At 54.6% G+C, this 14,611-nt stretch overlaps 1 protein-coding gene and 1 long non-coding RNA gene across 4 annotated transcripts in view; one reads left to right on the top strand and one right to left on the bottom strand.

Moving 5' to 3' along the window:
• LOC139232625 (uncharacterized) overlaps positions 1-14,611 on the top strand; it is a 973,018-nt gene that overhangs the window by 329,176 nt on the left and 629,231 nt on the right. The window lies entirely within an intron of this gene.
• LOC139232601 (oocyte zinc finger protein XlCOF20-like) overlaps positions 1-14,611 on the bottom strand; it is a 58,683-nt gene that overhangs the window by 39,963 nt on the left and 4,109 nt on the right. For 2 of the 3 annotated variants that reach the window (XR_011588047.1, XM_070863032.1), the window contains exon 2: positions 2,942-3,100. The gene's annotated coding sequence lies outside the window, so the exon portion shown is untranslated. Of the gene's footprint in view, positions 1-2,941; positions 3,101-6,221; positions 6,306-14,611 lie in introns of those variants that run through there. The other variant, XM_070863033.1, reaches the window with a different exon arrangement.

Below are 14,611 nucleotides of genomic sequence, written 5' to 3'. Positions count from 1 at the left end.
GGTCCACAGATCCCTGAAGGTGGCAGGCCAGGTTGATAAGGTGGTTATGAAAGCATATGGAATACTTGCCTTTTATTTGAGGCATAAAATACAAGAGCTAGGAAGTTATGCTTGAAATGTATAAAACACTGGTTAGGCAGCAGCTGGAATACTGTGTACAGTTCTGGTCACCACATTACAGGAAAGATGTGATTGAACTGGAAAGGGTACAGAGGAGATTTACAAGAATGTTGCCTGGACTGGAAAATTTTGGCTATGAGGAAAGATTGGAGATGCTGAGTCTGTTTTCTTCGGAACAGAGGAGGCTGAGGGGAGACCTGATTGAAGTGTATAAAATTATGAGGGGCCTGGATAGAAACGACCTGTTTCCCTTGGCAGAGGGGTCAACAACCAGGGGACATAGATTTAAAGTAATTGGTTTAGAGAAGATACGAAAGGAAATGTCTTCACCCAGAGGATGGTGGGGGTCTGGAACTCACTGCCTGAAAGGGTGGTAGAGGCAGAAACCCTCCAAAGAATTCCTGGATGTGCACTTAACGTGTCGTTACCTACAGGGCTACAGACCAAGAAAGTGGGATTAGGCTGGATAGCTCTTTGTCGGCCGGCACGGACACAGTGGGCCAAAATGGCCTCCTGCCACGCTGTAAATTTTGATGATTTTATGATTAATGACCTCGATGAAGGGACCGAGTGTAATGTATCCTAATTTACTGATGATACAAAACTAGGTGGGACAGTAAGTTGTGAGAACACAAGAGTCTGCAAGATATATAGATAGACTATGTGAGTGGGCAGTAAGGTGGCAGATGAAGTATAATGTAGGGAAATGTGAGATTATTCACTATGGTAGGAACAATAGAAAAACAGAGTATCATTTAAATGGTGAGAAACTTTTAAATGTTGGTGTTGAGAGAGATTTGGCTGCCCTCGTCCAAAAAACACAGGAAGTGAGTGTGCAGGTACGCAAGCAATAAGGAAGGCAAATGGTATGTTGTCCTTTATTGCAAGGGGTTGGAGTATAAGAGTGAGGAAGTCTTGCTACAAGTCTTGCTGATCATCGACCTCAACTCCACTTTCCCATCTGATCTCCATATCCCTTGATTCACCAAGAGTCCAAAAATCTATCTATCTCAGCCTTGAATAGACTGAGCATCCACAGCCCTCTGGAGCAAAGAAGTCTAAAGATTCACAACCCTCTCAGTGAAGAAATTCCTCCTCATCTCTGTCCTAAATGGCCTACGCCTTATCCTGAGACAGTGCCCCCTAGTTCTAGACACTCTAGCCGGGGGAATCAACCTCTCAGCATCTAACCTGTCAATCCCCTTCAGAATCGTGTATGTTTCAATGAGATCACACCTCATTCTTCTCAACTCGAGAGCGTATCGGTCTATTCTGCACAATCTTTCATCATAAGGGACTTGGTGAGACCACACCCGGAGTACTGTGCACAGTTTTGGTCTCCTTATCTAAGGAAGGAAACACTTGGCTTGGATACAGTGAACAAAGCTTCACAAGATTGATTCCTGGGATAAGAAGACTGTCTTTATATACAAAAATCTAGCAATCTCTACCTTGAATATACTCAACGACTGACCTTCAACAGCCCTCTGGAGTAGAGAATTCCAAAGATTCACCACCCTCTGAGTGAAGAGGTTTCTCCTCATCTCAGTCCTAAATGGCCAACCCCTTATTTTGAGACTGTGACCCCTGGTACTAGACTCCCCAGCCAGAGGAACATCCTCCCTGCATCTACCCTGTCAAGTCCTGTAAGAATTTTGTATGTTTCAATTAGATCATCTCTCATTCTTCTAAACTCGAAAGAATATAGGCCTAGTCTACTCAATCTCTCCTCATAGGACAATCCCCCCATCCCAGGAATTCAGTCTGGTGAACCTTCGTTGCCATCCTCAATGGCAAGTACATCTTTCCTTAGGTAAGCAGCCAAAAATGTACACAGTACTCCAGGTGTAGTCTCACCAGGGCCCTATATAATTTCAGTAAGACATCTTTACTCTTGTACTCAAATCCTCTTGTAATAAAGGTCAACATACCATTTGCTTTCTTAATTGCTTGCTGTACCTGCATATTAACTTTATAATTTGTGTACAAGGACACCAAGGTCCCTCTGAACACCAACATTTCCCAATCTCTCACCATTTCAAGTAGTTGTTTCCAGTCCACTTTGGCTAAATCACATCTCAGCTTAGTAAAATTGGCTTTTCCCCAATTGAGAACTTTTATTCCTGGTCTATCTTTGTCCTTTTCCATAACTACCCTAAATCTAACTGAATTATGATCACTAGCACCAGCATGCTGTCCCACTGATAGCCCTTCCACCTGCCCAGCTTCAGTCCCTAATACTAAGTCCAGAACTGCCCCCTCGCTTGTTGGGCTTGCTATTTACTGGCTAAAAAGTTCTCCTGGTTGCTGACCCCTCTGTGAAGGGAAATGGATCCTTCCTATCCACTCTATCTAGGCCCCTCATAATTTTATACACCTCATTAAGGTCTCCCCTCGGCCTCCTCTGTTCCAAAGTAAACAAACTATTAAGAGGGTTGGTGGGCTGGAGGAGGTTACAGAGATAGGGAGGAGTGAGGCCCTGGAGAGATTTGAACAAAAGAATTGAGTATTTTAAAGGCTGATGCCACCAGCCATCGCGCTCAGCACAGAATGTAACTCACTGCCAACAGGAAGGATGTTACTTTAACTACTACGAATACATAATGAGGGGAAATCAATCTCTGTCCCTTTAACTAACAGCGACATGGAAAGAGGGAAATGTATGACCATTAAACACCTGGTCCACTTGGCACTGAAATGTCTGAAACTCATAATAGGAACTCCATGGAAATAAAATGCTGACAAATGTAAAACTGTTTTGTTGACAAAAGAAATCTCGACTTAACTTTAAAAAAATTAATTGTTAAAAGCACAAACTCACCTGACTGGCCGACTCAGGATCCAACCCTCAAGCACCATGATTGGTTGCAGAACACGCTGCTCCCTTGGCCCTCCGGCCTCTGAACTCTCTTCCTATTGGTTCCCAGGGCAATCAATCACCACTCGCCAACATTACGCTGCCAGATGAAGTTGAGAGGCTCTGAGGAAGAAATAAAATGAGGCCGTGAATCTGAATTAAGAAATAAAATTAGAGAAGCATAAAATAAAGAGTATATTCCTAAAGCGGGTGCATGAATAGTGAGAACTGCGGGTTTACGCGCACAAATCACTGAAGGTGGCAGGACAGGTTGAGAAAGCAGTTAAAAAAGCTTACAGATCCTGGGCATCACAGAGTACAAAAGCAAGGAGGTTATGATGAACCTTTGTAAAACACTGGTTCAGCCTCAACTGGAGCATTGTGTCCAATTCTGGGCACTGCACATTAGAATGTGAAGGCCTTAGAGAGGGTGCAGAAAAGATTTACAAGAATGATTCACAAGATGAGGGACTTCAGTTACGTGGGTAGACTGGAGAAGCTGGGGTTGTTCTCCTTGGAGCAGAGAAGGTTGAGAGGAGAATTGATAGAGGTGTTCAAAATCATGAGGGGTCTGGACAGAGTAGATAGAGAGATACAGTTCCCATTGGCGGAAGGGTCGAGAACCAGAAGAGACGGATTTAAGGTGATTGGCAAAAGAACCAAAGGCGACATGAGAAAAATCTTTTTTATGCAGCAAGTGGTTAGGATCTGGAATGCACGGCCTGAAAGGCTGGTGGAGGCAGACTCAATCACAACTTTCAAAGGGAATTGGATAAGTATCTGAAAGAAAACATTTGCAGGGCCGGGGGAAATGGCAGGGCAGTGGGACTAGCTGAGAGCCGGCAAGGGCTCGACGGGCCGAATGGCCTTCCGTGCTGTAACCATTCTCTGATTGTGTGAGCAGAACCACTCTGTTCCCTGACTCAATCTAAAGCCTTCCTGATTGTGAGCACCTGTTAAACCTGCCCTGCACTTTCACTGCTCCAAGAGCGGGTAGGTCCGAGGGCCTCCTCGTAGGACTGCTCCTGGGCACGGCCAAGGGTGCCATCAGCCGGTCCAGGCAGCGGGCGGTCGAGGGGGTCGTTCAACCTGACTGCCTGCCTCTCTTCCGCTCTTACATCCGGTCCAGGGTGTCCTTGGAGATGGAGCACGCGGTGTCCACCGGTACGCTCGCGGCCTTCCGCGAGAGGTGGGCACCGGAGGGACTGGAGTGCATCATCACGCCCGGCAACCAAATTTTAATTTGATTTTACGTTTTTTTAAGTTTAATTTGTTTTAATTGCCGGTGCTTTTAGTGTCCCCCTTCCCTTTTATAGGGGGCACTGGGGAAAATTGTGAATTTAGTGCCCAAAAAAAAAACCAAAAAAGAAAAACACAAAAAAAAAACAAAAAAAAAAAGGGGGAAAAAAAAAAAAAAAGGGCCTTGTAATGTCTGGAGTGTCACCCAGGTCGGGTGGCACCGTTTAATGTTTTTATGTTTTGCAGGTAAACTTAAAAGAGTTTCACTGCTCCAAGAGCGGGTAGGTCCGAGGGCCTCCTCGTAGGACTGCTCCTGGGCACGGCCAAGGGTGCCATCAGCCGGTCCAGGCAGCGGGCGGTCGAGGGGGTCGTTCAACCTGACTGCCTGCCTCTCTTCCGCTCTTACATCCGGTCCAGGGTGTCCTTGGAGATGGAGCACGCGGTGTCCACCGGTACGCTCGCGGCCTTCCGCGAGAGGTGGGCACCGGAGGGACTGGAGTGCATCATCACGCCCGGCAACCAAATTTTAATTTGATTTTACGTTTTAAAGTTTAATTTGTTTTAATTGCCGGTGCTTTTAGTGTCCCCCTTCCCTTTTATAGGGGGCACTGGGGAAAATTGTGATTTTAGTGCCCAAAAAAAAAACCAAAAAAAAAAGAAAAACACAAAAAAAAAACCAAAAAAAAAAAGGGGGGAAAAAAAGGGCCTTGAAAATGTCTGGAGTGTCACCCAGGTCGGGTGGCACCGTTTATTGTTTTTATGTTTTCACAGGTGAACTCAAAAGAGTTTCACTGCTCCAAGAGCGGGTAGGTCCGAGGGCCTCCTCGTAGGACTGCTCCTGGGCACGGCCAAGGGTGCCATCAGCCGGTCCAGGCAGCGGGCGGTCGAGGGGGTCGTTCAACCTGACTGCCTGCCTCTCTTCCGCTCTTACATCCGGTCCAGGGTGTCCTTGGAGATGGAGCACGCGGTGTCCACCGGTACGCTCGCGGCCTTCCGCGAGAGGTGGGCACCGGAGGGACTGGAGTGCATCATCACGCCCGGCAACCAAATTTTAATTTGATTTTAAAGTTAATTTGTTTTAATTGCCGGTGCTTTTAGTGTCCCCTTCCCTTTTATAGGGGGCACTGGGGAAAAATTGTGATTTTAGTGCCCAAAAAAAAAACAAAAAAAAAAGAAAAACACAAAAAAAAAAGGGGAGGAAAAAAAAGGGCCTTGTAAATGTCTGGAGTGTCACCCAGGTCGGGTGGCACCGTTTAATGTTTTATGTTTTGCAGGTGAACTCCAAAAAGAGTTTCACTGCTCCAAGAGCGGGTAGGTCCGAGGGCCTCCTCGTAGGACTGCGCCTGGGCACGGCCAAGGGTGCCATCAGCCGGTCCAGGCAGCGGGCGGTCGAGGGGGTCGTTCAACCTGACTGCCTGCCTCTCTTCCGCTCTTACATCCGGTCCAGGGTGTCCTTGGAGATGGAGCACGCGGTGTCCACCGGTACGCTCGCGGCCTTCCGCGAGAGGTGGGCACCGGAGGGACTGGAGTGCATCATCACGCCCGGCAACCAAATTTTAATTTGATTTTACGTTTTTAAGTTTAATTTGTTTTAATTGCCGGTGCTTTTAGTGTCCCCCTCGCCTTTTATAGGGGGCACTGGAAAAAGGAAAAATTTGATTTTAGTGCCCAAAAAAAAAAACCACAAAAAAACCCCCCAAAAAAAACAAAAAAGGGCCTTGTAAATGTCTTGTGTGTGTCATCCAGGTCGGGTGGCACGGATACATGTTTTATGTTTTGCAGGTTAACTCAAAAGAGTTTCATGCACAAGGGACCAATCGTGAAGCAGTAGAGGCGTGTCCTGCACAGTTGGAGCTGTGAGCAGTGAGGGAAGCAGCTAGCAACTTGAGCTCCTGCCTGGAGAGCCCTGAGACCAGCCCAGGAGGAGAAGGAAGGAAGGGGCTTCACTACAACTTCTAACCAGAGGGAGAGGAGGAAAAAGCAGAAAACTTTTAAACAACTTTACCATTCTGCAAGGAGTTGGAGAGAGGGGGAAAAACCACAACAACATCCAGTGTGGAAGGAGGGAGACTCTACATTTCAACAGGTGGGTGTGGGTGCATTTCCCAAAAAGACTTTGTTGTATCGGTGGGGGGAGGAAAGAAGACCACTGAGGGCCGGAACATCGCGGGGGGTGTGTGTGTGTGTGGAAGTGTGCGTGGGGGCCGTGCTTACAACTAGGCCCCCCCCACAATTGGAACCCCCCCCACCCCCCACATTTGCCTAGCCTGGGATAGCTGGAGCTACCAGGCTGAAGATTGTTGTTTTTCTCAATCACCCAATTAAAGATCGTTAGGAGTGCCTGGTGGCTCCAGCTACCCCAGGTGAAGACATCTTCTCCCCCCACCTGAAGACCACCTCAAAGACTTTTGTGTTTTGCCATCTGGGGAGTGCACCCACCCACAGCTGCGAGGAGAGACCTGCCCTCGCAGCCCCCCCCCCTTCCCACCCCCCTCTCTCTTTTCTCTGCTACTCTGTTTCTCCCCTCTCTCTCTGAGAACCCTTTCCTTCCAAATTTAAAAAAAAACAATTAAGACAACTGAGCAGAGGGAGCAAGGCCCCTCCCCAATTGCCAACTAGGGGAGAGGTACCTCATTAAGGGCTCCTCTGCTCAGTCAATCTACAAGAGGCCTAATAAAGACCATTAAGGCCTGTGACTTTGGGGTGGGTGTAGCCCTTAAAGGGACCCCGTGATGGCGACCCCATCCACGCCGGTGGCAGGGCCAGCAAGGTCGTATGCGCAGGCGGTGTCCACATCCACGGCACCTCCTGCGCCAGCCGCTGCCCTGCCACCTTTCAGACTAATAACTAAAAAACACGGGGTCAAGAGCTACACTCACCCCACAATGAGCATCGAGGAGTGCGTGCGGGCGATGGCTGGGGTAGTCGGCCCCTCGGCCATTGTCGCAGCCTCCAAGATGTCTGGGAAGGCCGTGTTCTTCCTGGGGTCGGAGCGGGCGGTGTCCCTGGCCCTTGAAAAGGGGCTCACGGTGGGCGGGACGTTCCTGCCGGTGGACCCTCTCGAGGCCACCGCGCAGAGGGTCATCATTTCAAACGTCCCGCCCTTTGTTCCCGCTGAGCTCCTCCTCCCTCACCTACACCAACTGGGGGAGGTAAGGTCGGGGATCAACCCCATACCGCTCGGCCTCAGGGAGAACAGCCTGCGCCACGTGTTCTCCTTCCGCCGCCAGCTCTTTGTCCGGCTGGCGCGGGAGGAGACGACGGAGGGGAACTTTAATGTGGTGCACGAGGGGACTGCCTACCGCGTCTTCTGGACGTCGGACGGCGTGCGGTGCCATGCCTGTAGGGAGGTGGGGCATGTTCGTAAGAACTGCCCCGCCTCCAAGGCCGCCAAACCACCGAAGGCGGCCAAGGCTGGCGCCGCCGCCACCCCTCCCCCTAGTTGCGTCCGCGTGCCGGGAGCCATGGGTGCGCGGGCATCGTCGGAGGCCTTTGTTTTCAGGGCCTCCGGCGGGGGGGAGGGAGAGCGTTCGACCGGAAAGAAGGCGCGGAAGAAGGCGAAACATCTCGAGGCGGGTCCCCTCAGTGCGCCGGAAAATTTGACCACCGCGCTCAGCCCAACCCCGTCACCGGCGAGCGCGGGGTGCCCTGAGCCCGTGCCTGAGCCCTTGACCAATACCGCGGAGGGGCCCGGGCGCGGGCAAGAAAAGGAAAAGGGGGGGGCGGAGCGGGAGGCCTCGGCAGACACAGAGGTCTCCCTGACTTCGCGCACCCCCAGGAACAAAAAGAGGCACCGCCCCAATGAGGCGGAGGGGGAACAACATCCCTCCGCGGAGGAGGCGGTGCCCACCGCGTGTCCCGCGTCCCCCACCAGCGCCCCCAAATTGCGCTGCAGGCGCGAGGAGTCTGTCCCCGGGGAGGATGAGGCAGTCGAGGCTGCCCAGCCGCTGCCTCCTGGGGTGGGCGTGGAAGATCTGCCTGTCGTGGGGGGCGTGGGGCCAGTGGAAGAATGCGTAGCCGCCGGGTCGAGCGTCCCGGGGACTGAGGCGGGCGGGGCCGAAAAGGCCGAACCTGAGCCCGCCCAGCCAATACCCAACTTCCCCCGGGATTTGCTCGACCCGGTAGAAACTGAGAATATGAACAATTTTAATGAATCCGTACACGCTGGGCTGGGGGGAGGCGGCGGGGAGGGGGAAGAACAACAACCCTCGCCCCCTACTTTGGAGCTGGGGGACTTGGTGGACCTGGAGAACTTCCTAAACCGGGTCTCTCCGTGTTCCCCGGTTCCTGGGGCGGAGGAGGAACCCCTTCCGCTGTCGCTTCCCGACCCAGCACCAATTTTAAAAGAGCCCAGTGGGGACTCCTCTGCCGACGATCCTGGGGGTGGGATCGGGGCAGAGCCAGGGCCAGATGGAGCGGCCGGGCCGTTTGCCGTACCTCGTGCGGTCGACGGGCCGGCTGCTAGCGGCGACCTCCCGGAGGGGGACGGGGACTCGGTGGAGGACGCGGGTGAAGATCTCGAGTCCATCGCCAGTGAGGCGGTGGATCTGCTCGCGGCCGCCACTGAGACCCTCCTCATTCCCGCAGAGGAACTCCGGGACTTTTTGGTCCAGTGCCGGGGTCGCCGCGACCAAGCCCGTCTGGCCCTGGAAAGATGGTCCGAGCCGGGGCTGCTCGTCGCGTCCGTCCGCGCCGCCGCTAAAACCATGGCCGCGGGCGGGCCCTTATTAAAGGCTCAGGGCCTTGAGCTGCGCCGGCTCAAAAAGTTCCTCGCTGGGCTGCTGAAGGAGCGGAGTTCAACAAAAGACTCCGCTCCCTCCCCCACAATAGGTTAAGGTAGAGGTTGTACTATGCTTTTGCCATGAAGATAACCATAGCCAGCCTCAACATCAACGGCGGCAGAGGGGCACGCCGTAGATTTGACAATTTTTCGCTCCTGCGGGAGGGGAAATATGCGGTGTGCTTCCTGCAAGAAACCCACACCGTTCCGGGAGACGAAGCCACGTGGCTCCTGGAATGGCAAGGAGAGGTCCGCATGAGCCACCTCACCGCCATTTCTAGTGGGGTGGCCATCTTGCTGGGCCCGCATTTTCAGCCGGAGATCTTGGGGGTCGAGGAGCCCGTGCCAGGCCGCTTGCTGCACGTAACGGTTCGCCTGGGGGACGTGCCGCTCCATCTCGTGAACGTGTACGCCCCTCATCCCGGCCCGCAGCAAACGCGCTTCTTTGAAGAGGTGTCCGCTCTTCTTGGCTCCGTCGACGTCGGCGACTGCATTGTCCTCGGGGGGGATTTTAACTGCACCCTCGAGGCGAGGGACCGCTCCGGTGCCCCGCAGTGCATGACGGCGATGGAGAAGTTGAGGGACCTGGTCGGGTCCTTCGACTTGGTGGACGTCTGGCGAAATCTCCACCCCGACTCCAGCGCCTTTACTTGGGTGAGGCCTGGAGTTGGATGGTCTAGAGTCGACCGCCTTTACGTGTCTCGGGCGTACGTTTCCTGCGTCCCGGCGGCCTCCATGTGGCCGGTGCCGTGTTCGGACCACCACCTGGTGTGGGCGGAGCTCGCTTCGCTCCGCGCGAGGACGGGGTCCGCGTACTGGCACTTTAACAACCGGCTGCTGGAGGACGTGCGGTTCCAGGACTCGTTCCGTCGATTCTGGTCCGACTGGAGAAGGAAGCAGGGGGGCTTCCCCTCCTTGAGGCTATGGTGGGACGTGGGCAAGGCTCACGTCCGCGTCTTCTGTCAAGAGTACGCGAGGGGGTCGACCAAGAGGCGGGCGGCCAGAGTCGGGCGCCTAGAAAAAGAGGTGCTCGACCTGGAAGCCCGTCTCGGTCAAGTCGTCCAGGACCCGGCCCTGCGGACGGTGTACGAAGCGAAGAAGGCCGCGCTGAAGGACCTGCAGCTCGTCGGGTCCCGAGGCGCGTTCGTGAGGTCGCGGATCCGGTTCCTGCGGGATCTGGACCGCGGCTCCCCCTTCTTCTACTCGCTGGAAAAAAGGCAGAGTGTCCGTAAGCAGCTCTTGACGCTGCTGGCCGACGACGGCTCTCTCGTCTCGGATCCGGAGGGCGTCAACAACAGGGTCCGTGAATATTACGGGGCTCTGTTCTCTCCGGATCCGTCCAGCGAGGAAGCGCGTAGAGTTTTGTGGGAGGACCTGCCGAAGGTCGGCCCGGAGGGCGCCGAAAATCTGGAAGCTCCGCTAAGCCTGGCGGAACTGACCGGTGCCCTCGCCCGGCTCTCGAGGGGAAAATCCCCGGGGCTGGACGGGCTGACCGTGGAGTTCCACAGGGCGTTCTGGGACGTCCTGGGGAGCGACTACGCGCGGGTCCTGGGGGAAAGTCTGGCGACCGGGGAGATGCCCCTCTCTTGGCGCAGGGCAGTCATCGTCCTGCTGCCTAAGAAGGGCGATCTCCGCCTCCTTAAGAACTGGCGCCCGGTCTCCCTCCTCAGCACGGACTACAAAATTTTCGCCAGGGCGATGTCTGCTCGCCTTGGTGCCGTGCTGGACCACATGATCCACCCCGACCAGTCATACACGGTCCCGGGCCGGACGATCCACGACAACATCCATCTGGTCCGGGACCTCATCCATTGCTCCCAGGAGGCTGGTCTGTCGGTCGCCTTCCTATCCCTCGACCAAGAGAAGGCGTTCGACAGGGTGGATCACGACTATCTGCTCGGAACTCTGCGCGCTTTCGGGTTCGGGACGCATTTCGTCGCCCGGATCCGACTTTTGTACGCCGCCGCGGAGTGTCTGATTAAGGTTAACGGGTCCTTGACGGCGCCCCTTCGCTTTAGGAGAGGGGTGCGCCAGGGATGCCCCATGTCCGGCCAGTTATACGCCGTTTGCGTGGAGCCTTTCCTGCGCCTCTTGCGGACGAGGTTGACGGGACTGGCTCTGCAAGGGCCGGGCGTGGAGGTCGTCCTCTCGGCTTACGCCGATGACGTGCTCCTCGCGGTAGAGGATCCCGCTGACCTGCGGAGGATGCGTGAGTGCCAGGAGATTTACTCGGCCGCGTCCTCCGCCAGGATCAACTGGGAGAAATGTTCCGGACTCCTGGTGGGTCAGTGGCGGGTGGACTCCCTGCCGGAGGAGCTCAGGCCTTTTGCCTGGAGCACGACCCATCTCCTCTATCTGGGAGTCTACCTTAGCCCCGACGAGGGAACCTGGCCGGCGAACTGGCAGGAGCTGGAGGCCAAGGTCGCCGCTCGCCTAGGGCGCTGGACAGGACTGCTCCGAGTGCTGTCCTACAGGGGTCGAGCGCTAGTCATAAACCAGCTGGTGGCCGCAATGCTGTGGTACCGGCTGGTCACTTTGACCCCTCCCCCTGCGTTTGTCGCCAAGATACAGAAGAAGCTGGTGGACTTCTTCTGGAACAACAGGAAGCACTGGGTCTCTGCCGCGGTTTTGAGTCTCCCGCTTGAGGAGGGCGGTCAGTCGTTGGTGTGCGTCAGCGCCCAGCTCGCGACTTTCCGTCTTCAGACCCTGCAGAGATACCTTTACGTCGAGCCCCCTCCTAGGTGGTGCGCTCTGGCGAGGTATTTCTTCCGCCAGCAGCTCGACCTCAATTATGACACGCAGCTCCTGTTTGTGAACTTGGGAGGTGCCAGGACCGCCCTCCGGGAGCTGCCTGTCTTTTACAGGGAACTCATCAGGGTCTGGAACAAAGTCTCCACCAAGCGCAGCTCTCCACCGGCTGGAGTGGCGGCCGTCCTGCAGGAGCCGCTGCTCGGGAATCCGTACCTCCACGGCCGAGGCTTCATGTGGCGGTCGGAAGAGAGGGCTGTGGCTGGTGAGGTGACCAGGGTCAGGGACCTGCTCGATGGCGGAGGAGCGGGCTGGATGGCGCCAGTCACGCTGGCGCGGCGCCTAAATTCTGCCAACGTCCGCCACGCGGCCGATGCCATCGAGTCGCTAAAAACAGCTCTGGGCCCTGACTCGGTTAGGTGTATCGAGGAGGCTCAAGCACGTGGGGAGATCCCGTCCGAACTGACCCCCGTCCGGACGGAATTCCTCATCGGCGCCAAACCCCGGAACCTCCCTCGGGGGCCGGCGCCTCACAACTTGAGCCGCCTCGGGGAAATCCCCTCCGTGCCTTTCAGTTCCGCGCGGAGGGGTTTCCTGTACGGGCTGCTCCTGCACACCCTCAACTTTGCCATCCTCGCCGGCCGTCCGGACACGCCATGGCGTACCATCTTGCCGTCCGGAGGAGGCGGGGGTCCCCGATGGAGGGCACTCTACGCAGGGGTCCTCCCACTATTCATCGGGGACTTGGCCTGGAGGGTGGTGCACGGAGCAGTGCCGTGCAATAAATTTTTAAGCCGGTTCACGGACTCCCAGGCCGCCTGCAATTTCTGCGGTCTGGAGGAGTCCGTGTTCCATGTTTTTATTGAGTGTACGAGGTTGCAGCCCCTGTTCCATTATTTGAAGGGGCTGCTCCTGAAATTCTGGCTGCACTTCAGTCCCACACTCCTGATCTTTGGGCACCCTGAGCGGAGGGGAGCGGGTAGGTCCGAGGGCCTCCTCGTAGGACTGCTCCTGGGCACGGCCAAGGGTGCCATCAGCCGGTCCAGGCAGCGGGCGGTCGAGGGGGTCGTTCAACCTGACTGCCTGCCTCTCTTCCGCTCTTACATCCGGTCCAGGGTGTCCTTGGAGATGGAGCACGCGGTGTCCACCGGTACGCTCGCGGCCTTCCGCGAGAGGTGGGCACCGGAGGGACTGGAGTGCATCATCACGCCCGGCAACCAAATTTTAATTTGATTTTACGTTTTAAAGTTTAATTTGGTTTAATTGCCGGTGCCTTTAGTGTCCCCCTCTCCTTTTATAGGGGGCACTGGAAAAAGGAAAAATTTGATTTTAGTGCCCCAAAAAAAAAAAACACAAAAAAAATAAATAAAAAAGGGGCCTTGTAAATGTCTTGTGTGTGTCATCCAGGTCGGGTGGCACGGATACATGTTTTATGTTTTTGCAGTTTAACTCAAAAGAGTTTCACTGCTCCAAGAGCGGGTAGGTCCGAGGGCCTCCTCGTAGGACTGCTCCTGGGCACGGCCAAGGGTGCCATCAGCCGGTCCAGGCAGCGGGCGGTCGAGGGGGTCGTTCAACCTGACTGCCTGCCTCTCTTCCGCTCTTACATCCGGTCCAGGGTGTCCTTGGAGATGGAGCACGCGGTGTCCACCGGTACGCTCGCGGCCTTCCGCGAGAGGTGGACACCGGAGGGACTGGAGTGCATCATCACGCCCGGCAACCAAATTTTAATTTGATTTTACGTTTTTTTAAGTTTAATTTGTTTTAATTGCCGGTGCTTTTAGTGTCCCCCTTCCCTTTTATAGGGGGCACTGGGGAAAATTGTGAATTTAGTGCCCAAAAAAAAAACCAAAAAAGAAAAACACAAAAAAAAACCCAAAAAAAAAAGGGGGGAAAAAAAGGGCCTTGAAAATGTCTGGAGTGTCACCCAGGTCGGGTGGCACCGTTTATTGTTTTTATGTTTTCACAGGTGAACTCAAAAGAGTTTCACTGCTCCAAGAGCGGGTAGGTCCGAGGGCCTCCTCGTAGGACTGCTCCTGGGCACGGCCAAGGGTGCCATCAGCCGGTCCAGGCAGCGGGCGGTCGAGGGGGTCGTTCAACCTGACTGCCTGCCTCTCTTCCGCTCTTACATCCGGTCCAGGGTGTCCTTGGAGATGGAGCACGCGGTGTCCACCGGTACGCTCGCGGCCTTCCGCGAGAGGTGGGCACCGGAGGGACTGGAGTGCATCATCACGCCCGGCAACCAAATTTTAATTTGATTTTAAAGTTAATTTGTTTTAATTGCCGGTGCTTTTAGTGTCCCCTTCCCTTTTATAGGGGGCACTGGGGAAAAATTGTGATTTTAGTGCCCAAAAAAAAAAAAAAAAAAAAAAAAAAACACAAAAAAAAAAGGGGAGGAAAAAAAAGGGCCTTGTAAATGTCTGGAGTGTCACCCAGGTCGGGTGGCACCGTTTAATGTTTTATGTTTTGCAGGTGAACTCCAAAAAGAGTTTCACTGCTCCAAGAGCGGGTAGGTCCGAGGGCCTCCTCGTAGGACTGCGCCTGGGCACGGCCAAGGGTGCCATCAGCCGGTCCAGGCAGCGGGCGGTCGAGGGGGTCGTTCAACCTGACTGCCTGCCTCTCTTCCGCTCTTGCATCCGGTCCAGGGTGTCCTTGGAGATGGAGCACGCGGTGTCCACCGGTACGCTCGCGGCCTTCCGCGAGAGGTGGGCACCGGAGGGACTGGAGTGCATCATCACGCCCGGCAACCAAATTTTAATTTGATTTTACGTTTTTAAGTTTAATTTGTTTTAATTGCCGGTGCTTTTAGTGTCCCCCTCGCCTTTTATAGGGGGCACTGGAAAAAGGAAAAATTTGATTTTAGTGCCCAA

This window comes from Pristiophorus japonicus, chromosome 20, assembly GCF_044704955.1.
Source record: "Pristiophorus japonicus isolate sPriJap1 chromosome 20, sPriJap1.hap1, whole genome shotgun sequence".
In the NCBI taxonomy this organism is placed as follows: Eukaryota; Metazoa; Chordata; class Chondrichthyes; family Pristiophoridae; genus Pristiophorus; species Pristiophorus japonicus.
Note: the sequence above shows the minus strand (reverse complement) of the source record. Positions and strands in the feature narration are given on the sequence as shown.